We start from the raw sequence: 27,247 nt of genomic DNA on the forward strand, positions 1-27,247 counted from the left end.
GAAACACGCCGGCGTACACACACTCACACACTCTCCGTGCGCACTTCCCAAAATGACTCTCGATGCGCGCTGATGCTGGTTATTTGTTCTTTTCGGCTCCAGAAAGTCTCTCACACCCGCGCGCTCTCACGCACATACATACATACATACATACATACATACATACATACATACATACATACATACATACATACATACACACATTCAAACTCTATTCACTACTGAGCATAAGAAGTCTTCTTTAAACCCATAACTGAAAAACTAAATTAATATTTCTGATCTAAAAATCAGTGTCTAACAGTCTGACGAGGAATGTACCTGTGCGCTCCGGCGAGACCTGTGAGAGCGCGCATGAGAGAGAGAGAGAGAGAGAGAGAGAGAGAGAGAGAGAGAGAGAGAGAGAGAAAATCCTGTTGTTGTGCGCGGTCCCGCGGGTAACGGAGCAGCGGTGCACGTTCCCAGTTTCAGTTATTTGGACGGAGTGTTTTGTAGACAATGTTCATTGTTATTCATTAATTGTGATACAAAAGCTGTTAATAAACTCTCACAAAAAGACATAATAGCCATCATCAACATCTCTCTCTCTCTCTCTCTCTCTCTCTCTCTCTCTCACACACACACACACACACACACACACACACACACAGATACTAAACAATTGCTTTTACCTTTCTTTCTTTCTTTCTTTCTTTCTTTCTTTCTTTCTTTCTTTCCATGAACATAAATCTTTTTTTACTTTAATCTTTAAAAACATTTCAATCACATTATTATTATTGTGGTTGTTGTTGATGTGTATAATTTATTAGTGTTTATTGTGTTCATTCACATAGCAGAAGCAGATATGTAGCAGTGGCTTCTTTCTTTCTTTCTTTCTTTCTTTCTTTCTTTCATCCAAGAAATCAGACACTTTTTGTACAGATGAACTAAATGTAACTGCACCACAAAATGATGATGGAGTACTATTAGAACTCTTGTACACCACTGAAGATTAATATACAGACTGATATATAGGAGCTTCATTATTCACTAAACTGTACATGATTTATACATGAAATAATCACATTTTTAAAATTACCTGTAGATCTGAGCAGGAGATCAGAATAACGGTGATGTGCTCCTGTTCACCATTTAATCTAACTGTGACCACGTCTAAAGACCTACCATTTCCCAAAAGACTTTAACTAGCAAACAAACAAAGTACATCAGTAAGCTGCTCCGGATAAATGCAAAAACTAAATGTAAAAGAAAACCTACAGTATGAATGAGTTTTTTTTTATGTTTTTGTCTGTAGTACTGAAAAAAAAGCTCTCCACTAATCAGATAGATGTTAATTATAAGTATTAATATGCACATTGTTCACGGTCGATTTGTCCTTTAAGGGCTCTTCAGTACAATCATTAGCACTTGGCCCTCACCCAGCTCCAGCTTCAGTGCAAGTTCAAAAACACATTATTAGCATTAGATTACGCAATAGTAATTGTAACACAGAGGAACAGAACAGACAGATGTCCTGCTGTGGCATGGCATTAGCACTATTTTTGTGTCCATGGTCTTAAATGAACCTACTTCAATACCTGTAGAAATGAATGAGTGTTAAACATGTGAAACATTAATCAAAATGAGCGTCAACTCCAGAAATAATGTCACACTTTATAATAATGATCAGAATGGTTGTTGTTGTTGTTGTTGTTGTTTTTCTTCTTCATTTTCTTCTTCTTTTTCTTCTTCTTCTTCCCTTCCTCCTTCTCCATCTCCTTCTTTGTCTTTTTTCTCAGTTTTTATTGTTGTTCATTTCTTCTTCTTCTTCTTCTTCTTCTTCTTCTTCTTCTTCTTCTTCTTCTTCTTCTTCTTCTTCCTTCTCCATCATCTTCATCTCAACCTTTTTTCTTTGTTTTTGCTGTCGATGTTGTTGTAGTTTCTTTTCTTTTTCATGTGCCCACACTATTCCCCACCTCTCTTTTTCAGTCAATTCATGACCAAGGTTTTGTATGAAAAGGAGCCTCATTAACAGATAACAACACAATAATATAATCCAAGCTTCAACCAGACAATAAACACATACACAAGAGGTTAATGACTATCACTCTATCTTTCTAACAGATACCAGCAGGTTATTCCAGAGCTTGTGGCTAGCTTTGGCAGAAGCTCGATTGCCTTTATGCTTTAATCTAGGCCTGGGTTTGGGACAGAAAGACTCCCCAAAGTGAGATCCATAGCTCTAATCCATGTGGATGGATTGTGTGAGATCAGCTTGTCAGACTGATATACAGGAGCTTCATTATTCACTAAACTGCACATGATTTATACATGAAATAATCACATTTTTAAAATTACCTGTAGATCTGAGCAGGAGATAAGAATAACGGTGATGTGCTCCTGTTCACCATTTAATCTAACTGTGACCACGTCTAAAGACCTACCGTTTCCCAAAAGACTTTAACTAGCAAACAAACAAATTTCAAAGTACATCAGTAAGCTGCTCCGGATAAATGCAAAAACTAAATGTAAAAGAAAACCTACGGTATGAATGAGTTTTTTTTTAATGTTTTTGTCTGTAGTACTGAAAAAAAGCTCTCCACTAATCAGATTATTGCAGGAGGAGACGGAATACGTAGCAATGAGACTTACTCACGCTCCGAACAGACTCGTATTGAATGGCACAAGAGCTGAAGAATTTTACGTCACTGCTCTCCAAACCGTGGAGGGAGCGACGTGCAGCGTCACTGCAGTCCATTTACTCACCATCTACACACACACATACACACACACAAAGGAGCTCTGAGCACATTTTCACTTTGTTTATCACAAGCTAACAAGTAAAGGTGTCGTTAGTGATATTGACTCTGCATACGTTCAAATCTGTCACTATCTACCCGTTGTTTCCTTCTGTTACCTTTAGTTCACAGAAGGACTAAAGTGAGTGACAGTGTTTGTGTGTGTTTGTGTGTATGTGCGTCTATGTGTGTGTGTGTGCATGTGAATGTGTGTGTGTGTATATGTGTGTGTGTATGTGTGTGTATGTATGTGTGTGTGTATGTGTGTGTGTATGTGTGTGTGAATGTGTGTGTATGTGTATATGTGTGTGTTTGTGTGTGTATGTGTGTGTATGTGTGTGTGAATGTGTGTGTGTATGTGTGTGTGTATGTGTATGTGTGCATATGTGTGTGTGTATGTGTGTGTATGTGTGTATGTGTGTGTATGTGTGTATGTGTGTGTATGTGTGTGTGTATGTGTGTGTGTATGTGTGTATGTGTATATATGTGTGTGTGTATGTGTGTGTATGTGTGTGTGTATGTGTGCATATGTGTGTATGTGTATGTGTGTATATGTGTGTGTATGTGTGTATGTGTGTGTATGTGTATGTGTGTGTGTATGTGTGTGTGTGTGTATGTGTGTGTGTATGTGTGTGTATGTATGTGTGTGTATGTGTGTGTGAATGTGTGTGTGTATGTGTGTGTATGTGTATGTGTGTATGTGTATGTGTGCATATGTGTGTGTATGTGTGTATGTGTGTGTGTGTATGTGTGTATATGTGTGTGTATGTGTGTATGTGTGTGTATGTGTGTGTGTTTATGTGTTAGTGTTAATTTCGTCAGACGAGACGAGACGAAATATGTTCGTCAACAACCTTTTTTTCATGACTAAGACGAGACGATGACAAGACTGCACCACTGTCCAAAAACTAAATTAACATGCATTATTGTTGACGAAAAAAGACCGCAAGTCCACCGTCTAGGCAGGCTTTTTGTGTTAAATTATATTTCCTGTCGCTGCGCAGGCTCTTTTATTGTACATGACAGCTTATGTCCCGATGACCGGTCTTTGAATTGCGATAAAAAGCGGTATCAATAAAGTAAAAAATGTGATGTTCAGTCAAGTTCGAGTGTATGCACTGTTTAAACGAGTGTTCTCAACTTCTCACTGATACTTTTGTGATTCATGGACTGTAAATAGGTTGTATTTTAGGCCCACAGTAAAGTAGGCCTATTCTTTTCAGTTTTTCTGAGCATATTTATTTTATTTCTGATTTGAACAGAAACATGAGACACAAGGCAACCAAAACAGTTTTAAAAACCTTTGTAACTTAGGTTGTCAGTCGGAGTCTGTTGGGCCCCAGCTTTTGAATTGTGTTGGTTAAAATAAAATACTCTTCAGAACAGGTTAATCATTTGTGAATGTGTCTCCTAAATCAGAAATTGAAAACCAGACACGTTTAACATTTGCATTCAACAAAAATCATTCAACAAGTGTATTTTGTCAGGGAATTATGACATTTAACCAATGTCTGAGATATGTGAAACATCATTTTATCATTTTATCATTTTACTGAAATGTTTATCAGTAATTATCTCAGTAATAATGTGTTATTTTAAAAAAGACTACAATTTTTTGACTAAAACTAGACTAAAATTAAAAGACTTTTAGTCGACTAAAACTTGACTAAGATACCTTGAGTTTTCTTTTGACTAAAACTAGACTAAAATGATGAGACTTTTAGTCGACTAAAACTTGACTAACAAAAAAAGATATGTGAATGACTAAATATGACTAAAACTAACAAGGACATTTGGCACAAGACTAAGACTAAATTAAAAATAGGTGACGAAATTAACACTAGTATGTGTGTATGTGTGTGTGTTTGTGTGTGAGTGTGTGTATGTGTGTGTATGTGTGTGTGTGTGAGCTCTGATGCAGACTTGGTATCATCCAACTGAGTGCAACAACAACAATAAACAAACTATAAATAAACAACAACAATAATAACAAACAAACAAACAAACAAACAAACAAATCTCCCTGAGGCTCAGGTCTCCAGCGTCTCCTAAAACCTAAAGAGAGATGGAAAAGAGGATGAGAAAAAAAAATAGAAGATCTGAAAAGAATGATCAAGAGAAGAAGGATGAGAATGAGAGATAAACAGAGGAAACAGAAGGAGAAAGTAGAAAAGACAAGAAGGAAAAACCTGGAAGAGGAAACAGAAAAGAAGAGGAAGAAGAGGAGAAGAAGGAAGATGAAGAGAAGCGATAACAATCAAGAAGAATGGAAAATAAAGAAGGAAAAAAAATAGGAAAAAATAAGTATAAAGAAGAACCGTCATGAGGAGAAGAAAGGAAAGAAAATAAAAGTAAAAAGTGAAAATTGGAGCATGTCAAAATAAAAGAATGAGAAAAAAGAGGAAAGGGGGAAAAACTAGAAAAAAGGAGGAAAGAAAAGCAAGAGGAGAAGAGGAGGAGAAGAATTAAAACACAAAAAAAGAGAAAAAGAGAAATAAGAAAGGGAAAGAAAAAATAAAATAAAAAGAGGAGAAAGAACAGGGAGTTAGAGAAGAAGAAGAAGAAGAAGAAGAAGAAGAAGAAGAAGAAGAAGAAGAAGAAGAAGAAGAAGAAGAAGAAGAAGAAGAAGAAGAAGCATGAGGATTAAAAAAGAAGAAAGGTAAAAGTAGGAAAGGAGGAATACAATTGTCTGGTGTAGACAATGGTGTCAAAGTTAAAAGAAGGGGGAGTGGAAGAATGCAAAGAATGAAGAAAGGAAAACAAGAGAAAGAGAAGAGATAAAAGACAAGGAAGAAAGATGGGTGAAAACGCAATATGGAAAAATTCATGAAAAGGAGGAGAATGAAGTAGTAGATAGAAAAGAAAAAGACCCAATGAGGAAAAGAAGAAAAAGAAAAATAGTGGTAGTAAAATATGAGGATAAGAAGAAGAGAGAAGAAAAAAGAGCTGAAGAAAGAGAAAAAGGAAGGAAACAAAAAGACGAGGCAAAGAAGTCAAAGAAGATGAAGAAGAAGAATTAAAGTGAGAAAAAGGAAAAGGGAAGAAAAAAGAAAAGAAAAGGAGAAGAATGAAGGGATAGATAGAGAAGAAAAAAACACAAGAAAGAGAAGAAGGAAGAATAAGAAGTTTTTGATTCTAATTTAGACTAAAATCACTCAATATTTCCAGCCTTCTACAGTAACAGGTCGTGTGTGTGTGTCTGTGTGTAATTGTGTGTGTGTGTGTGTGTGTGTGTGTGTGTGATTGTGTTTGTGTGTGTGTGTGCTTGTGTGTAGGTGTGTGTGAGTGAGTGTGTGTGTGTGTGTGTGTGTGAGTGCGTGTTTGTGTGTGTGTGTGTAATTGTGTGTGTGTAATTGTGTGTGTGTGAGTGTGTGTGTGTAATTGTGTGTGTGTATGTGAGAGTGTGTGTGTAATTGTGTGTGAGTGTGTGTGTAACTGTGTGTATGTAATTGTGTGTGTGTGTAATTGTGTGTGTGTAATTGTGTGTGTGTGTGTAATTGTGTGTGTGTAATTGTGTGTGTGTAATTGTGTGTGTGTGAGTTCTTGTGTGTGTGTTCATCACTATATGAAAAGTGGAGTGAAAATGCTGAGAGTTTGCATGTGCGATTCTTTGGTTTTTCAGCGTGTCTCTTATTAGCGTATTGCTACAGTGAACTGTAATGAACACTGAGCTCCTGAACTTAGCACAGCGAACAAAAAGAAGAGAAAATAAAGGAACAGGGTAGTAAAGGTGAAGGAGTGCTGGCGTTATGGCAACAGTGAGATCATGTTCACCAGCTTCAGGACAAGAAAGAAAAGCAGATTGAAAAATAAAATGAGAGAGTGTGTGTGTGTGTGTTTGAGAGAGAAAGAGAGGGGGGGGGTTTAAAATAGCAGACAGTGAAGAAAAGGGGAGAGAAAAACAGACAAGCAGAAGAAGGAAAAAGATAACGATGGATCAATAAAAGGAGGAACATATGTGGATTAAAATAACAACAAGAAATGGACAGAAGACAAGGAAAGCAGGAAGAGAGGAAGAAGAATGAGAAGAGAAAGCAAAGAAAAACTAGCAGAAAATTAGCAGAAAGTGATGGAGAAGCAAAAGAAAAAGGAGAATGAGGAAGAATCGGAAGAGAGAATAGGAGATTAAATGTGAAGAACACAAGATGGATAAAAAAGGGGAAGTAAAAAGGAAAGGAAAGAGGAAAAGGAAGAGGAAGAGGAGGGAAAGTGAAACAAGACAAATGAGAAATAGAAGAAATAGAATGAAGAGGAAATCAGGAACAGAGGAAAAAATGGTAAAAGATTTACAGAAAATGGAATGGAAAGATAGAGAGTAAAAATGGCAAAGTTAAAGAATTATAAACAACAGAAGGATCAACAAAACAGAAGATGAACGGAAAGAAAGAAGCAGGAAGAGGTGAGGAATTAGGAAAAGAAAAGTGCAATGAAAAACAAAAGCATATAGTGTTAGAAAAGTAAAAGAAAAGACGGAGAGGAAGAATGAAAAGAGGAAATACAGCTGAGAAGGCAAAAATTGGAGAGAGAAAAAGAGAAGAGAAATAAAGAAACTGCAGTAAGTTGAATTTTGAAAAAAAAAAAGTAGGACGTGAAGATGATGGAGAAGATGATGAGAGAAAGAGGAAGAAATAGCAGAATGATGGAGAATGAACTAAATGATGTAAAAGAAAAAAGAATGATAGAGAAGAAAGAGCAGACTGATGGAAAAGAAAAAGAAGAATGATGGAGAAGAAAGAGCAGAATGATGGAGAAGTAAGAGAAGAATGATGGAGAAGAAAGAGCAGAATGATGGAGAAGAAAGAGCAGAATGATGCAGAAGAATAAACAGAATGATTTAGAAGAAAAAAGAATGATAGAGAAGAAAGAGCAGAATGATGGAGAAGAATAAACAGAATGATTTAGAAGAAAAAAGAATGATAGAGAAGAAAGAGCAGAATGATGGAGAAGAATAAACAGAATGATTTAGAAGAAAAAAGAATGATAGAGAAGAAAGAGCAGAATGATGGAGAAGAAAGAGCAGAATGATGGAGAAGAATAAACAGAATGATTTAGAAGAAAAAAGAATGATAGAGAAGAAAGAACAGAATGATGGAGAAGAAAGAGCAGAATGATGGAGAAGAAAGAACAGAATGATGGAGAAGAAAGAGCAGAATGACGGGGAATGAAAATCAGAAAGAGAAATTATCAGTGATTAATCAGGAGTATAACAGACGAGAGCAGACAGCAAAACATAAGCACATGGTGCTCATTGCCATGGAAACCAACCACAATCCTGAGGGTCTTAGAGGGGTCAGAAGTACCAGAGCCTGCAACAGGACAGCAGGAATCACACTGATGCCCCCTGGCAGTGTTAGAGGAGGTGGAGGAACTTTTGCAACAATAGAAATCAGGAAACCAACAAAGTTGTTGTTCTTCTGTGCCACAGAGTCAAGAAGTCCTAGAGAAACTTGTCTGGAGGCCAATCAAAAGAAATCCTCAGTCTTAGGCACAGATTTATGCAACAAAGATAAATAATAAGTGTGTTTTCACCTCTCAGTTGAGGCCTGGAGCTAGCAGCCATGGGTTGGGGGAAGACATCCTCGGGGAAGAAGATAGACGGTGACGAGACATAAATATTATCATCGTCCACCAATCAGATGGCAGCAGCAGCACGGATGCTGGAACCAGACAGAAAGGTCTACAGAACAATCTGTGTGTGGAAACACCTGGATGATAAGAAAGGACAGAGCGAAATGAATCGGTCAGGGCAGCCGGGAAGGATCTGGTAGCTCAAATAATCACTTTATACAGCCAGGAATCTCAAAAAAATCTCAAGCTCAGGATGAACAAAATATCCAACCTTGAGGAGGATGAGCCACAGGAGCAGAAGATAATCAGTATCTAGTTATACTTCTATCAGCCAAATCCAGGGACGTGATGACAGACTCAGCCAAACTGGATATGTGAAGAGCATTAAAAAAGAATAAAAAGATCTATAAAAAGAATTCAATTATATTATTAATTAATAATAATATTATAATAATATTCTTAATAATGAATGAATATATATATCACAGGACAAAAACCAAGATGTTGTTATTTTCTTCATAAAATTGCAATACAAAAAAAAAAAGCAAACAAAGAAAAAAGCTAATAACAGTGACTCCAATTTTATTTTATTCTACTGTACATGTTTAGAAGCAATAAGAATAATATAATCCCCAAAACCCAGAACCTGATGATGGGTTTAACGTGATGGCATTAAATTGAAAAACATTTAAAACAAATTTTAAATTTTATTTTTCATTTGTTTTTATAAAAATTTATTTTTTTCTTAATTATTATTCAGTTCTAACCACTAGAGGGGGCAGAGAGGTATAAGATTGAGGTTATGGTGGATGTACAGGAAGAAGATGATGATGATGAAGAAGAAGAAGAAGAAGAAGAAGAAGAAGAAGAGCTAAAGGAGAGTGAAGATGCATTATGGGTGTTCTGACCTTCTGATCATTTTAATCACTAAACTAATCACTAAACAGAATGATGGAGACGAAAGAGCAGAATGATGAAGAAAGAAAGAGCAGAATGATGGAGACAAAACAGCAGAATGATGGAGACGAAAGAGCAGAATGATGGAGATGAAACAGCGGGATGATGGAGACAAAAGAACAGAATTATGGAGACAAAAGACCAAAATGATGGAGACACAAGATCAGAATGATGGAGATGAAAGCGCAGAATGGTGGAGAAGAAACCGTGTATACGGCTCTGTCCCAAATGCTAGAACTCAAGTGCACTTTGTATTCTAACTAGAACAATACCTATTTTAAATTGTTAGTGTTTTTATTACTATCTGTGGAACTTCATGACTTCATCCCCAACACTAGAGTTCATTTTTTGTCTCAGATCAGCCATTTTAGCTCTGTCCGAAACACACACACACACACACACACACACACACACACACACAGACACACACAGACACACACACATACCTTTCTAACAAGGTATCTTTTGTGTAGTTTTTTAGTACAATGCGTTTGGTTTGTGTCTGAAGGAGTGTGAATCATCCTGTGGTATGATGGTCGGTGCAGTGGCTAACTGGCAGCAAAAGAAATGGCAAAACTCTGGAAAAAATCCAAGGAAGTGTCTTTTTATTTACATGAGCCACCATTTTCAAACAGGTGTGAAAGAAGCCAAAGCAAAATCTCCATTGAAAATCAAAATTTAACAACATAAAAAAAATGAATAAATAAAAAACTATTCAAAGTACAACTCACTCAACAAAACACAAAAGGGAATAACTAAATTGTTGGCTACTGTTCCAACGAACACCCCTCTCCTTCTCTGCAACATTTCCTTTGTTCCCTATCAACCTGGTCCCCTCCCTTCATATTCAAACAGACCAATCATAACACTCCATTTGTTAGCAACACTATATTTTACACTTCCCAGATCTTATCACTTTACAAGTCACACCAAAATAAAGTCTACCTGTAATCAAAGGCATTATCCTTTAACAAATCACCAAAATATCTACATACAAAACATTTTTAATCCTTGATCAGGTGACTCCTCCCCTTCAGGATGCTATATAACTGGCTTCCTGTTCGCAGGCCACTCCCTTTTAGGCCTTTCCTGAATAGGTAAGACAAACATTCACATTAATGCACAAACATTTATTGATTTCGCCTTACTTTGGATGTTGCTAGCAGTCACCATGGAATGTGCACCTTTCATGTGACTGCTTCAAAAGTAAAACAAACACAAAATAAAGAACTTACCAAACTGTATTGTGTCTTTATTTAATCTGAACTATGTGTGCCACATCACACATCCCTAATGCACCACAAACACACAACAAGTGGATCAATAAGCTAGTGTGTGTCATGAGCGTGTAAAGAAACAAAGTGTACTTGTAGATATATTAACTGTAATATAGTTAGAGCTCATGTGATTATTGGCCTCGTGTCCTCTGCTAACATGTGTTTGTTTATGTAGAGTGTCATGTAACCACGAGCATCTGCTGTCCACTTACGTTCGTCTTGTGCACAGATTCAACATTCACATTAATGCAGGTGGATGGAAACACACACACACACACACACACGCATACACAGTAGCCCTGAGCCAGCTTGGTGATATCATTTGTATAATCTCTCGGTCTAAGGGGCATTGTTTTGTAGATGCAGACAAAAGCATCAATTATGGAAAATTACTCTTAAAAAACCTCCTGTAACATTTTGAACATTTGGCCTTTGGGGATGGTTGTTGCTATGGTGCCCAGATTGTCACGAGGCTTTATGGAAAGCCAAAACGAGGTTTACAAAATCTAAACACAAACAAAACGTCACTGAGGTCCATCTGGTTAAGACAAAGCATTAAATGTTCTTCAATTGATTATTACCAGGTTAATTTTTCTACTTCAGGCTTCCTCTGTTAAATCAGCGATGGTTGGTGGCACCTCTGGCTCCGATATTTAAAAGTAAACACGCTCACTTTGTTCTTTTCTGTGTTCGCTGCCTTAATAGTCGTATCCTTTTGAAGATACATCATTTTTTTTCTTTCATGACTTGGGGAAATTATAATAGTTGACTTTGTCCACTGTAGAGCACTAAAGCCTGGTTTGTGGTCTGTCATTACTGTGAGAGGGAAAAAGAGAGAGAGAGAGAATGAGAACCTTCCCAAACGAGGCCAAAACAATTTTTTATTTTTCAATTTTCATAACACAGTCTTGGGGTTTTTTTTGTAATTTATGTATACTCTGTGTGAATTTTCTGTATTTTATTAAATTTGTATTTAATAATAATAATAATGATTATTATTATTCTTTATATATTTATATGTATACATATATGTTTATAAATTAATACAATATTTTTAATATATAATAAAAATTATGTAATAATAATAATAATAATAATAATAATAATAATAATAACCTAAATGGTTCTAAAAAAAGAACCATCTCACTTAGATTCAAAGAACACTTCAAAAGCCTTATAGAACCAAATAAGAGAGAAAGAGAGATAGAAAGAGAGAGAAAATCCTGGATCGTTTCAGAACATTCAGAAGCTTTTTAGAGCAAACAGTAAATTTAAAAGAAAACTTTTAAATTTAAAACAGTAAAAACAGAAAACAGAAGAAGACATCATTTTCGTCACGTCACACGACACGTCTCGGCCTGAATCTATAGAAAAATCTGGGGTCATTTTGAAAAATTGCAAATTCCTCTGAATATTATGGAGGTTACTTTATTTTGGTGGCATTTCTGTGATCATGAAATCACAAAATCTTGTAAGGAATCACACGTTATTAGAAAAACTTCAAATAAAATGTCAGATAAAAAGTTTCAGATAAATTCTTAATATCTTCATTTTACATAAATCAGTTTAACATGAAATAATTTGAGTCTGTATGCTACTAAACATAATATTAAGCTATAAAACATCGCTAAGGTGAAGTCTTAGAGATGGAGTCGATGTGATCGATACACAACACACTCGCTTTGAGCATGAACGCAGCGATCCTTGAGCGACTTACTCTCGCTTTCCGTTTGATGTTGTGTTTAATGAAAGCGATTCCATCCTGAGTGTCACCAGCGTTAATGATTAAAAAGTTTTCTTACTGAATGCTCGTGAATGTCTTCATTCTAATGAATGTCCTCATTAGGACATCAATATCCAGATCGCCCAATATATCACCATGTAAAAAGCCACATAAATTACATCACTTAAATACAAGCTTTTAGATTTCATCAGCCAAGACGCTACGTCAGTCAAATACATTAGTAAAATCATGATCGAAGGTGAAAATGTCAAGTAACTAGAAAAGAAATCTTGACAACAAAGCATTCTATTTGTAGAACAACAAATTGTTGCTATAATTAATAGCAATCTAAGACTGCATGACTTCCTGTGTTTATGCTAACTTCTATGCACATCTTTTATCCATCTTTAATCGAGTCTCCTTATAAACTAATGCTGATGTAGCTGACGTTAAAGAATTGTCAGAAACTAAATACTTTGCTGTCTGTTGAGAAAGTGGTTTAAAAGAAAGCAGTCAGTGCTAAACATTCTGCTTGATAAAGAAATGACAGCATGGATGATTATATGCTATCTGTTTCGGATCTGGTGACCTTTCAGCCTCCAAACGCAGCCTGAGCAGGTGGAACTTTTACATTTTAGATCTGGTCAAGTTTCCAGAAAATCATGATGTTTTGGACAAAAGTCCTCTAACAGCTTAGCAATTAAAGTGCTGTAGCAGGTGTGTGGAGGTGCATGGATGTGTGTGGAGGTGTGTAGAGGTGCGGGTTTCACCTACGACAGCTGCAAAAGCACAAAATTACACAACAATTGTATCTGCAATCTAAATGTATACATTTATTACTGAGTTACACCACCTACTCACCGTATAACGATTAGAATATCATCTAGTCTCTAGTTACGTTTGGTACGTCCTCTTAGTCCTCATGATTTAATGTTTAAATCTGAAGATGATTGTTTATCACGGCCATGTGATATACCATGTTTAAAGGGTTCGAGGGCTTATACGGCGATGATGCTGCAACCTCTTAATGTTCTCACTGCAGATTCCAACTTCTCTTTTTAAGCTCTAATGTTCAAACGTACATACCACATAGCACAAGAATGCGATGACGAGGAAAAGCAACGTGTCCCAAATGCATCGGAACTCAAAACACGCAAAAGACTGCACGACTTCCTGTGTTTTTGCTAACTTCGTTCTGCAGACGTTCCACAACATTAATTCATACCTAATCCTAAATGTGTGACTTTTACGTCATGTATAAGTTAAACAGTGTACTATTTGTCAAATTGGTGCAGGATAAGTGGAATAAAACACTCCAGACCATGCACAAATAACTCTCTCCAGGAATGGTGACGTTTCAGTCTGGATTCTTTTCATATAACCGCGGAGTCTGGAGTGTGTCAGGAGATGAATAAGATTCTGTAGTGTGTCATTCATCAGTGTTGAATCTCTCATTGACACTGAGTTCAAATTGTTGAATGGGTGATAAATGACGAAGCACAGGTATCTCTCGTTTGCTACTTAATGAAATGGGCCAGTAAGTCGGAACCGAAGGCACCTGGAGGCCATGAATCTGATAAAACAGCCAGATAAACAAGTAAAACAGAGAGAGTAGTTTTTTTTTCACTCATGCCTGGTTTTAGGGCTCATTTTTCTATCAGCATTGTCTTTTTTCATCAGAACTGAAAGCAGAAGAAGAGAGCCTGTGGAGAAATAGAGGGGAGAAAAGGTGGACTGTTTGAGATAGAGCTTTGAAGAATTCTAGGAATTCCTCTAACTGGTCGTGAATTTTTTTGATGGGGCCTTAAAATGGCCACAAACATAGTCAGTGATGCTTGTGATATTAGATGGAACGGCTAAAAGTTATCAATACTTTGTTCATTCGTTATGAAACTATTAAGGATGAGCAACACACTGCATCAGGAGTCTACTTTAACACTAAACAGGCTATAAAGGTGGCATTTAGGAGGAAAGCTAAAATGGATGAGGTTCTAGTTTGAGGTTCAAAAGAATCTCAGGTTGAGACAAAGTCACCTTCAGACCGGGATCTCATGAAACGCAAAAACTTTCCTACATATTTTTGCTTTGTGAGTAGGAATACTGTATGTATGTAGTACTGTCTAAATGAATCTGAAAAATAAGTTCCTTGCAACTCCCTGTGGTATTGTACTTGGCCAGTAGAACCTTTTCCCAGAACAAAAAAGGCCAAAACAATTTTTCATTTAAAAAAAAAAGTATACTGTGTGAATTTGCTGTAGTGTATAAATGTAATAAAAATAACAACAATAATTCATTCATTTATTCATTCATTTTCTACCGCTTATCCAAACTACCTCGGGTCACTGGGAGCCTGTGCCTATCTCAGGCGTCATCGGGCATCAAGGCAGGATACACCCTGGATGGAGTGCCAACCCATCGCAGGGCACACACACACTCATTCACTTACGCAAATCACACACTACGGACAATTTTCCAGAGATGCCAATCAACCTACCATGCATGTTTTTGGACCGGGGGAGGAAACCGGAGTACCCGGAGGAAACCCCTGAGGCACGGGAGAACATGCAAACTCCACACACACAAGGCGAAGGCGAGAATCAAAACCCCAACCCTGGAGGTTTGAGACAAACGTGCTAACCACTAAGCCACTGTGCCCCCCAACAACAACAACAACAATAATAATAATAATAATTATTATTTTTTATCATTATTATTATTATTGTTGTTGTTATTATATAATAATAACATTTGATTTATTTATAAAACTATAAATATAGTATATATATTATTTCCGTCATTCCTTTTAAGAGTTTTTTGCAAAATAGAACCAAATAAATCTATAAAATATTATTACTAATATTACAAGCAGAGCTAATGCACATCTTTTATCCATCTTTAATCGAGTCTCCTTATAATCTAATGCTGATGTAGCTGACGTTAAAGAATTGTCAGAAACTAAATACTTTGCTGTCTGTTGAGAAAGTGGTTTAAAAGAAAGCAGTCAGTGCTAAACATTCTGCTTGATAAAGAAATGACAGCATGGATGATTATATGCTATCTGTCTCGGATCTGGTGACCTTTCAGCCTCCAAACGCAGCCTGAGCAGGTGGAACTTTTACATTTTAGATCTGGTCAAGTTTCCAGAAAATCATGATGTTTTGGACAAAAGTCCTCTAACAGTTTAGCAATTAAAGTGCTGTAGCAGGTGTGTGGAGGTGCATGGATGTGTGTGGAGGTGTGTAGAGGTGCGGGTTTCACCTACGACAGCTGCAAAAGCACAAAATTACGCAACAATTGTATCTGCAATCTAAATGTATACATTTATTACTGAGTTACACCACCTACTCACCGTATAACGATTAGAATATCATCTAGTTTCTAGTTACGTTTGGTACGTCCTCTTAGTCCTCATGATTTAATGTTTAAATCTGAAGATGATCGTTTATCACGGGTTCGAGGGCTTATACGGCGATGATGCTACAACCTCTTAATGTTCTCACTGCAGATTCCAACTTCTCTTTTTAAGCTCTAATGTTCAAACTTATATACCGCATAGCACAAGAATGCGATGACGAGGAAAAGCAACGTGTCCAAAGATGCATCGGAAGTCAAAACACGCAAATTGTAATGCAGATGTGCTTTAGTGATGAGTCAGGGCGCAAAATTGAGCAATAAAATCCAAGATCATGCAGAAACATAGTCAGGATGAGTTTTTATGCTATGAGGAGTTTTATATACTGTGCACTATCCTGCCAGCATGCGCGCATACACGCACACACAAACACACACTCACACACACACACACACACACACACACACACACACACACACACACACACATACGCACCCACACACTCACACACACACATTGCAAGTAAAAAACTATGAAATTCAAAGGCAAGTTTAGTAAATCAGGATGTTCCATGATTTTCAAAAAGGTCTAAGCCACCCAAGGCTTTAATTCCTCTCATTCTTTCCTTCCTTATTACTTTCCTCCTTTATTTTCTTCCTTCCTCTTTTCCTTTCGTCCTTCCTTACTTCCTTCCTTCTTTCTGTCCTTCCTTCCCTCCTTCCTTCCTTCTGACCTTACTTCCATCCTCCTTTCCCTCCTTCCTTCCTTCCTTCCACCCATTCTAAAGCGTGTACACTGAATTGTGACATAAACAAAACATATTTTTCCATAATGGGTAAGAAATAATTACTACATATTTTTACTCATGATTTACATTTAGCTACATTGCTTCTCTGTTCTTAAAGGTCCATAAACACGTCCACCACGTGGACAAAGTTCCTGCCTTGACTTTTTATTCTACACTTAAGGTATGCGTGTTGGAATGCAGCCTGAGCGCACGGCGCATGCGCGCGCTTCGTGACAGCGATAAGGTCGCCATAGAGACAGCATGTTCCTACTCGCACGAGCAGGTTCCGCCCCGCCCCTGCAAACATTCGCCACCTAAACCAGGAAGCAAAATACACGTAAACACGGATTGAACAAATACAAGGCAGAAAGACGAGCTGTTTTCAGCGGATTGCTGCACAGAAGCGAATATAAACCCGCCCTGGATGTGTTTATTCCTCTAAACGCACGTGGGTATGTATGGTAGTGTTTTTATTTACTATGTAGTGTAGCGCGAGCCTTAAAAACAAAGGTACAGGATATTACACCCCACTCATTAACATACACACACACACACACACACACACACACACACACACACACACACACACACATACACCCACACACATACATACACATACACTCACACACACATACACACTGACTGATGTGTTCTTTCTGATCAGTAAGAACACATCAGTCAGTGTGTATGTGTGTGTGAGTGTATGTGTGTGGATATAAAGAGATAAATTCCACTCACACAACTACATTTTGAGAGTGGAATTTATCTCTTCGTTTCAGCATAAAGAAAACGATGCAGCAGGGCTTTAATCTTTAGTCTTTCCATTTCTCTTACCTTAAACTCTCTGCTCAAACAGGTCAGCTTCCATCTTCATCTTCTATCTTCCATATTTGTGTCATGCGTGTTATTTGGTAGATCTCTGATTAGTGAGAGATTTATGATTTAACCATAAATAATATAACTTTCTGGCAAGTGATGGAAGGAAGGAATAAAGACGCTCCTGGATTATTTTTAGGACAATACATCGAAACCCAAACATTTTTTTCCTATTATACTGTTGAATATGTATTAAATGACTCCATGAGACGTCATCAAAATGGCCCATGAGCGCTAACTTCTCACTCTTATAGCATACTCTTATCTCATCGTATTATCATGTTATTACAACATTTTAATATTTTAACTGTCATTTCACTTAATCATTTTTGTCATTTCACTTATAAGTCATAATTTTGAGTTTGTATTTATGACCTCACCATCTGTCAGTAAGGCCACAGTATATTAAATATTATCATATTATTAGGTAATGTGTTCTGACACATTTAAAAGGTCAAACTTTTTACTTCTAACCTTTAAAATGAAGGAAATGAAGGAAACGGTTAAAGCAGCCATTTTGGAATTTGACCCAACTTAGCATCTGCTGTGCAGGAGGAACATGTTTAGTGTTGCTCTGACACCTACAGTCATTTACACCTGTAGGCATTTACATACAGTGTTTGAAGTGTATAGAAGGTGATAATTCTAGGTATTGACTGTGCTTTGTGTTGCTTTTCGTCAGTCTGTCGTGTATAATGTATTAGAACACACATAGTCTCTACTGTGGTTTCCTGCTTTCATTAAGTACCTTCAGAATTGTTTGCTATCGTAGTCATTTGCCTTCTACTGTTTCTTACACGGGTACGCCGGTTTCCTCCCCCGGTCCAAAGACATGCATGGTAGGTTGATTGGCATCTCTGGAAAATTGTCCGTAGTGAGTGAATGAGAGAGTGTGTGTGCCCTGCGATGGGTTGGCACTCCGTCCAGGGTGTATCCTGCCTTGATGCCCGATGACGCCTGAGATAGGCACAGGCTCCCCGTGACCCGAGGTAGTTCGGATAAGTGGTAGAAGATGAATGAATGAATGTTTCTTACATTGTGACATTGTGTATTTTTAGTCTTCCTGTACGACGCTGCAGTCATAAAAGCAAGTTCCCATTGAAACAGCTCGGTATAGATTTACTACAGAAAAAGAGGAAGTATTTAATCTGTTTATCTTTAATTAGAAATGCAAACTAAAGGTCAGGTATTCGCTTTTGTTCATGGTCATTTACCCTCTCAGAAATTTGGGTGTGTGTGTGGTATTATACAGCGTGATTTCAGCTGTGTTTAAAGGTTCATTAAGTGTCACGTTGCATGATTAAAAATAAAAGGGGAAATCGAGGCTTGAATTCTATTACAGACGTTAAAGACAAACTTTTCAGGTTGTACAATGAAAGGTAGATGTGTATATAAAGGTAGATGTGCGTATAAAGACAGCAACGTTTCGCTTACGATCTCATACAGAGAATGAGCGCAGGAGTGAAATTGGAGCATAGAAGCCTTTAGTTTCGCTATATATATATATATATATGTATGTGTATATATATATATATATATATACAGTGGCAGCTATATATATATATATATATATATATATATTGAACACAGTGGCAGCTATGATACTGCACCCATTCAGAAGGGAGGGTTAAGGGCCATGCTCAAGGGCCCAATATTGGCAGCTTGGCAGTGCTGGGGCTTGAACCCTTAGCTTCCAATCAACAACCCAGAGCCTTAACCACTTGAGCCACCACTTCCGCTATAACAGTTAAATCTTGAGGTAATGAGGATTTTTATTTCCGTCCATCAGCACAATGTTTTAAAGTAAGTATTGAACGTGTTTGTCATGTCTCACTCCACAATGGTGGTTAATATGAAGCTCATATGAAAGTAAACATTAAGGACTTTCATAATTTGTAGTGTTTCAGAAGTATTTCTGTTTTTATCTAAAATACTAGGGGAGATTTTTTCATAGAAAAGTTCCAAAAAACCCAAACTCCCCCCCCCTCCCACCCCATACAAATGTTTCTATCTTTAAAGTAAATAATGATATCAAACCCATTTCTGCTTAATGAGATGGCCCGATGACTCGTTCGCAAATGTGCAAATGAATGAAGGAAGTATTTGTATTTTCTTTTGGTATGTTTAGCATTGTGCATTTTTTTCTGCACAGATATGTAGCTTTAATTTCATGACCATTATATTTTTAATGTAGTTGTCTCACTTATGAATTAAATATAGCTTCAGTGTAACTTCAAGTCTACTAGCATGTCATTAGCTGTAGCCTTAGCTTTGGTTTGACTTCAGTAATAACAAATAAGGGTCGAGTTGGTGGAGTGGGATTTAGGTACAGTGAACAACCATACAGGTGTGTGTGTGTGTGTGTGTGTGTGTGTGTGTGTGTGTGTGTGTGTGTGCGCGTGCACTTTCATGCACACAGAAAGTTCTTACTTCCGTCTTGTGCGTTTCCTGTTTGCACGACTCACAAAACTTTCACCTTTACCTTACTCTGACACTATATAGGATTATAACACACAAGCACACACACTCTCACACACACACACAGAGTGAGAGAAGGAAGGACAGATGGATTGGAGTGTGTTACTGCCAGATTCTACACACGCCCTCAAAAATGCACTCTGAGTTATTTCCTGCTTTGTGTTTATGCGTGTGTGTGTGTGTGTGTGTGTTATAATCCTATACAGTGTCAGAGTTCCAGCTTTTAGATAAATTTCTCTCTCTCTCTCTCTCTCTCTCTCTCTCTCTCTCTCTCTCTCTCTCTCTGTCTCTATCCCCCTTTTGTGTGTACTTTTCTCTCTCTGTGAAAGCTGTAGTATCTGCTTTATGTTTTGTACAAATTGTTTAAAGATTGTGTTGCTTTAACATTTCAAAACTGCCCATTTATATGACCTCAGGACAGGGCGGGTAAATGATCACATGATCTCAAAATCTTGTCTACAGCCACAGCAGTGTGTGTGTGTGTGTGTGTGTGTGTGTGTGTGTTTGTGTGTGTGTGTGTGTGTGTGTGTGTGTGTGTGTTAACATATTAACCTTACTTGCTTGAATACTTTTAAATTCATTAGCATTAATCATCTTTACCACTATTAGCATATTATGTTTAATGTAGCGGTAATTCTGTTAGCATATTAGCTTTAATTAGCTTTGATGCAAAAAGCAGTTTTAATTATCTGTAATTACCTTAACTTTATAATAAAGAATTAAACAACAAACCAAACAAACAAAACTGACTGATTTATAAATGAACAAATGTTGATTATGAACTTACAAAATTTAGAGTTAATTACTAAGTGAATTTAGTTCACTACATTTCAGCGTGTGTATTAGCATGATAAAACTTGCCTTTTGAATTAGCATTCTTTTAAATTAGCATACTTTTTAGCAGTGAAAAAAAAGTTTTCTCTAGATCCACAAAGATAAAAAGTAGAGAGTCATGAGTATCAGAGTATCATTTTTGAGCTGTGTTTGAGCTCTATTCTCACATATTTCACTTTTCTCTTCATTCCCTTATTAGTTTTTATTTCCTTTTATTTCCTGAATGAAAGGCATGTGCTCAGTTCAAATGTGTTTCTGATCAATTTTTAGTGTGTTAATTCCTGCATTCCTGTAGCCCAAAAGTTGTTTATTTCTGTTGAAAAGCAATTCATATTCCCCTTGAGAGAGAGTCTCAAGAGAGCACAGAAGGTCAACGTTTTCTGTATTCTGGTTCATTTTATGAAGCAGCATTACAGTAATCAGAAACATATGAAAAAGCCAAGCCTCAAAAATAGACAAGAATTAAGAAATAACATTAAAACTAGCATAGTACTAATTTAAAAACACAGGGATTAGCATTGTAGTAATGCAAAAACACAGGTTTTAGCATTGTAGTAATAGAAAAAATACTAGCCTTATAATAAATAAAAACTACAAAACATTTGTTACAACTAGGATAAGATAACATGAGGTCAATTATCGTAATAGTTTATCCTGTGGTTGTTGTAAAGACAAATTGAGTTTCTGTACACAACATCAACATGCGTTTTAGATACATTTATTAGCATTTAGTCAAAATGTAAACCTTAAATGTATGTTAAACATTTTTAACTTGTATAGTCAAGGTAAGGTTTCTGTTAGTTAATATGTCATGGGCTGTAAAGTCTTATCTGTGTACTGTTCCACCTGAGGTTAGGCAGTAAAACACCCTATAAACATGCTAACCCACAAATTAGCTTTGTACAGTCAACTGGCTAAGTACAGGGGTGTAAAGAGTTTATTCTAGCGACGGAACTCTAAGAAAATTCTTAGCAATTTTAGTGTTTCCCCTTAAAATTAAAGAGAAAATCCTAGTAAAGATAAATGTTCTTCATAAAGCATCTTATCCCTTGAAGGAGCTCATAAGGTTAAAAAGTGTTAGGAGAAGTGAGGAGGACTTTTAAGAGGATTAAGTTTCTTTATCAGAGGAGAAAATGACTGAAAGGTGAAGAGGGAGAAGAAATGTGTTGTATACCATATTTAATAATGATAGTGAGTTTAATAACATCAATTTATACAACTAAGCAATTGAGGGTTAAGGGCCAAACTCATGGCCTTCCGATCAGTGCCTTAACCACTAGGCTACCACATACCACATAATAAGATGATGCAGATTATATCATGTAGGATTATTTTTGTGATCAATCATATTAGAGATAACTTCTCAGACATAGCATACAAATGACATTTATATACATTACATTACATTTAGTACATTTATAACATACAGATGTTAGCGCATCTCTAATGTGATCGGTCACGAACGTAATCCCTACATGATATAGACTCAAATATCTTAATATAGAGACAAAGTAAAGGTTTATAATAAACCTGATTTTAAAAGCACTTTCAATCAACCAATCACAGTCTTCAAAAGAATGTGTCACCTAGTAGCAGGTTAAGCCCCGCCTCCTCTCTAAGATAAACGTCGCTGTATTTTCCTTGTTCGGAGTTTGGTCCTAAATCACTCTGAAGATAAGATTCCCGGGTTAAAGATTTTTAAGCTAAATAAGGAGCTCTCTGTGATCATTATTAGAGTCCTTATGAATACAGGCACTGAATTATAAAAGACAGGATGAAAAAACAACTCCCAAAAACAAGAACAAAGACATGACATCTACATTGAAGCTAACATAAACTAGTATTATAGAAACAGCAATTAGCTTTAGAGTAAATAAGCTAACCATTGTAATGTGCTTAGCGTTACAATAACCTGGCTAATCCACAATTTACCACTTAAAATAAGCAGGATAATTGATAATCTAGCATTATAATGAAGAGGTTAAACATGAATTAGCAGTATGCTGAGGTACCTTTTGCTATAGATAAACCGTTGAAGTAAAAATGACTGTAAATATAGTGTTTATTTTAAGTTTAATTAGCTGGTGAGGCAAAAATGTCTTGATGCAGTGTTGACTGGTGACTATAATAAGAATTACTGGTCTACGATGGCTGTGTACTGTCTGTTCTGTGTGACTAATTGTGTGTTTGTGAGTAAGTGTGTGTGTTTGTGAGAGAGAGAGAGAGAGAGAGAGAGAGAGAGAGAGATGCTAGCTCAGGTGCTTCTCTAAAATTGAATTAATTTTGAATACTGCGGATTAAGGGCCACTTCATCCCTACAGAGCTAGCATTTTCATTTTAAGTATATTAATTAAATCTGTATAATCAGGCCATTGTTTATTGGATCTCTGCATTTTAAGCTGTGTGTGTGTGTGTGTGTGTGTGCATGCCTGTGTGTGTGTGCGTGTGTGTGCGTGAGTGTGTGTGTTTCTTTTATGGAAGAACATAGTGTTGGTGTTCGAGCAATGGATTATTTCTTCCGATTGCTCATGGAGGTTTGCTGTGCTGTGAGCCACATGTGCTTTCTTTCACTGTTACACAATCCTCCAGTCTTTCAAGTCCTTGCATGAACAGCCTTGCAAGAAGGCTGTTATGCAATGTATGTGCACATGTTTGCATACGCTCTTGTCATTACATACATCCCTAAGGGTCAGCAGTCATGTTTGGCAGCGAGTCGCTGTGTTTTTCACATAACCAACACCTTACAGCATTTAAATGCTAATCTGTGTTTTTCACATAACCAACACCTTACAGCATTTAAATGCTAATCTATGTTTTTCGAAACCGTCTGCCTGTTTTAAACACCTCTTTAATTAAAACCATGGCCTCCTCTTCACGTTTACTCCAGCACTTTTGCTTTTGCAGCACTGTGTTTTTCACAGTGTAAATTTATTAGTTAGTAATTGTAAAAATTGGCTTTTTGTGTCACTTACAAACCACAGTATCTCACATCATTGAAAAATCTTATTCATAGCATTGTAGTAAGCTAATAACAGGAATTAGCATTATAGCTATGTAAACACACAGGAATTAGCATTGTAGTAATGTAATAAAAATTTGCATTGTAGTAATATAAAAACACAGTAATTAGCATTGTAGTAATATAAAACGTTATAACGTTAAATTTGCCGTGTTGACTTGTTTGTAAACAGTAACTCATGCTGGGATGTTCCGTGGCATTTCTGCTGAAAAACAGTTTTCTCATGAAGAAATGATGTAAGAGATCTGATGGAAGTTTATCAGTTTCACGATGTTTAGCACTTTCATTACTGCGACTCCCCTTATCTCTCAGCGGTATGTGAAGTGTTTGATTTTTGTCTACGCTAAAAATAAACCCACGTGCCAAAGACAGCTAGCTACCCCAGCTCACTTTTTAATGCTCATTTTAACCCTTTTTCACATACAAACGTATATATAAATATAAAATTTTATAAAATGGCTAATACATAAATGATAATGAAGTTAGCATCTATCAAGTAAAAAGTAGAAACTGTGTAAAGTTTGTGTAAAGATTGTGTACAGTTTCTGCATCTGTGACAGTCAGCAACGTCAGATTAAGCATTAAAAAATATATTAGCATAAAGGTTTAAATAAATTTGGAGCCTTATATGTTAGAGGTTATTTAAAACTTATACTTTTCTTAAAAACAGCCTTGAAATCTAACAGTTTATGAGCGTCAGTTTACTTCATCTCTAAATCATGTCATGACAAGTTTTGAAAACTGAACTGAAGTTAATAAGAATAGAAATGTAAAGTAATTCATTGTCTTGACAACTTGCAAGCTGAAACAAAGGTCTTGAAATGTCTCACAGTGTGACATTAGGACAAACCTCAAACCAAATTCACACCAGACTTGTCATATCAAACATCTCATTCAGACGTGTCTAGAGCAACAGCGGGCTTTTGGGTGCTAAAACCAAAAGATGCTGGAAGAAGTAGTCACATTGCTGGTCTTGAATAAAAGTGTAGCAATTACATGTAGCTGGAATTAGAAAACTACTCAACTCAATGAGAGATTTATTTTAGTTCGATTTTGTACAGTATATGAATTAGAATGGAGTTTTGCTTAGTTGTTCTCTTTAATTTCACTTTCAGTTTTATTTGTATAGCGCTTTTAACAATGGATGTCTCAAAGCAGCCTTACAGAAAACAAGAAATATAGAATAAAAAGGTTCAAGATTAATATTAGACTTCTATTTAAATGTGTTTGTATTTATCCACAATGAACAAGCCTGAGGTGACTCAGGTGACTGTGGTGAGGAAAAACTCCCTTAGATGGAAGAGGAAGAAACCTGGAGAGGAACCAGACTCTAAAGTGAACCTCATCCTCATTTGGGTAACACTGAAGGGTGTGATTATAAATTCTCTTTGAATGTTAAAAATCTTCATGAAGTGGAATCCAACTGGAACGGGTACATCTTTAGATGCCTTAGGATCCTCATAGGGTTGGTTTCTTCTCACTGAAGATCCAAAATCTTCATGAAGCGGAACACAATTGGAGCTGGAACGCATTTCGCCTTGCGTGTCACGAATTAAAATTAAAACTAAAACTCAAAATTGAAACCTGGATTTGAAATTATTCAACCTTCTGATCAGTAGTCTAACACCTTAACCACCAGGCTTCTATGTCCCGAGTTGTCATTGATGTTCACATCATAGTAGACAGATGTAGGTTTGTAATTTTAACAGCCCTTAAATAATAATTCAAAAGTTAGATTTGGTTGGGATTAAGATGCTCCATGGATTGCTCGTGTGAATTAATGACCAAGTGTTTGTGCTATGGATTTCTTTCTCCTTCTACCCCTGAGAAAAATCCTGCTCAATATCCCTACTTAGACGGTTCAGGCAAGATGCTCCCTCTTGTATTAGAAAGCATGTTTTTTATTGGAGCCGCTCATGAATATGGAAGTTTAGGATGTTCTAGACAGGATGAAGGGTCGGCAGGGGGGTCAGTTCCTCAAGGATTTTGCCATTTTGCTGTTGCAAAAATTAACACCAAGTGAAGAAAAATTTTCAGAGGAGCTTGCAATTTTTCAAAAGTACCAAAAATTATCTGCAGATTAGCCCAAAGCCAAAGCCGTTGTGGATTCACATGGGTTGAACAAAAAAACAACGCACCAAAATTTTGAAAAAAAAATTCAAGGACTTTTGGCCACCACAATCACAAAAAACCTGCTGGAATCCTGGAGGGATGGCTGAGAGAGGAATCTTTGCAGATATGTCAGAGGTAAACAGAAGGATAGAAGCTTGGGCAGAGACAAAGCATGAGCAGCCGTTGGTTTATTCTCACTGCTTCTCGCTGGGGAGCTCATTAACATGTCAGGGAGAAAGAAGTGGATATATAAGGAGGGTGTGATGATGGCAGCTGATTAATCAAACTGTTATAATAACCACTACAAGGATATGTCCACACTCTATATGCACAACACCTTTTAATTTCTAATGGGATTGGCAGTTTTTATTTATTTATTGTTCCTACCCTATGAAACAGGATGAACCACAATGATTACAGAATGCAGGGGTTAAAAACATATTTAAAAAAACATGTCTGGTTTATGAGTGGCATGTTGAAGGAGAAATATTTCAGCGTCAGGGTGGATCTAAAAATAACAATATAAGGACGATTTGAAGTATTTTTGGGACTGTAACACACTGTGAAGTGTTGCTGCTACGTTCAGTCATGTCCGACATGCAGCTTGTTTTTCTGCCCCAGATCTTCAGCAAATGCATCAACAGAGTTAAACCAAGCTATATTTTATCTTTATTATTGATAACAATCAATCAAATTTAAATAAATAACTAATTAGCTTGACGTTACTAAGAGCATCGTTATGGTTACTGTATGCATACTTGGCACTCCAGACATCGCTTTTTTTTCTTTTTTTTTCTTCTTAAAATTAAATAAATAATCAGTATCAGTGTCTGTCACAAACAAATCAATACTTTAGTGAAGACGGAGCAGTCCGTAGTCGACAGGCTTCACTGTGAAGAACCTCTACACAGAAAAGTTCATAAGAAAGATCCCTAGGATCTGAAAGATTTCCTCTCAACCGTCCCATGAATTATATATGAAACTATATGTAACTATATGAAATTATATATGACGGTCCCAAGATCCTTCAGCTTCACGAGCAGCTCAGCTTAAATAAGTTCTCCTTCTTCTTCCACAGCATCCGGCTTCTTTACACAAAAATCTTTTTTTTTTTTTACTTTGCTTGATATATACAACCTTTCAAATACTCATATATGTACCTTGATGGATCATGGACGCATTTATGACATTTATGGAACTTGTAATTAAAATATATAGTTCTATTCAGAATCCTAAAATCCTAATCAGCTCCACCAGATTTATGTAAAAGAGCAAGTTTTTTTTTTCGTCATTGTTGTTGTGCTCCCTGTTCATGGATCGTCCAGTCCGCACATTTGATCTAACATAAGTTTTACGCCGGACGTCCTTTCATGCCTCTCATTTTACCAAGGCTTGAGACCGACATGGCACTGAATGTTAACCTCAGTGACTGTCTTGGTTCCCTGCCCGAAGACTGCAGGAATAAAAACTATTACATAATAGTTTACATC

General features: G+C 36.7%; 1 protein-coding gene across 2 annotated transcripts in view; it reads left to right on the forward strand.

The window, feature by feature from the left end:
• Nucleotides 1–16,721: 16,721 nt before the first annotated feature.
• LOC132848829 (myelin basic protein-like) overlaps nt 16,722–27,247 on the forward strand; it is a 30,324-nt gene continuing 19,798 nt past the window's right edge. The window contains exon 1 of one of the 2 annotated variants that reach the window (XM_060874860.1): nt 16,722–16,890. The gene's annotated coding sequence lies outside the window, so the exon portion shown is untranslated. The remainder of the gene's footprint in view (nt 16,891–27,247) is intronic. The other variant, XM_060874868.1, reaches the window with a different exon arrangement.

Source organism: Tachysurus vachellii, chromosome 1 (assembly GCF_030014155.1).
Source record: "Tachysurus vachellii isolate PV-2020 chromosome 1, HZAU_Pvac_v1, whole genome shotgun sequence".
NCBI lineage: Eukaryota > Metazoa > Chordata > Actinopteri > Siluriformes > Bagridae > Tachysurus > Tachysurus vachellii.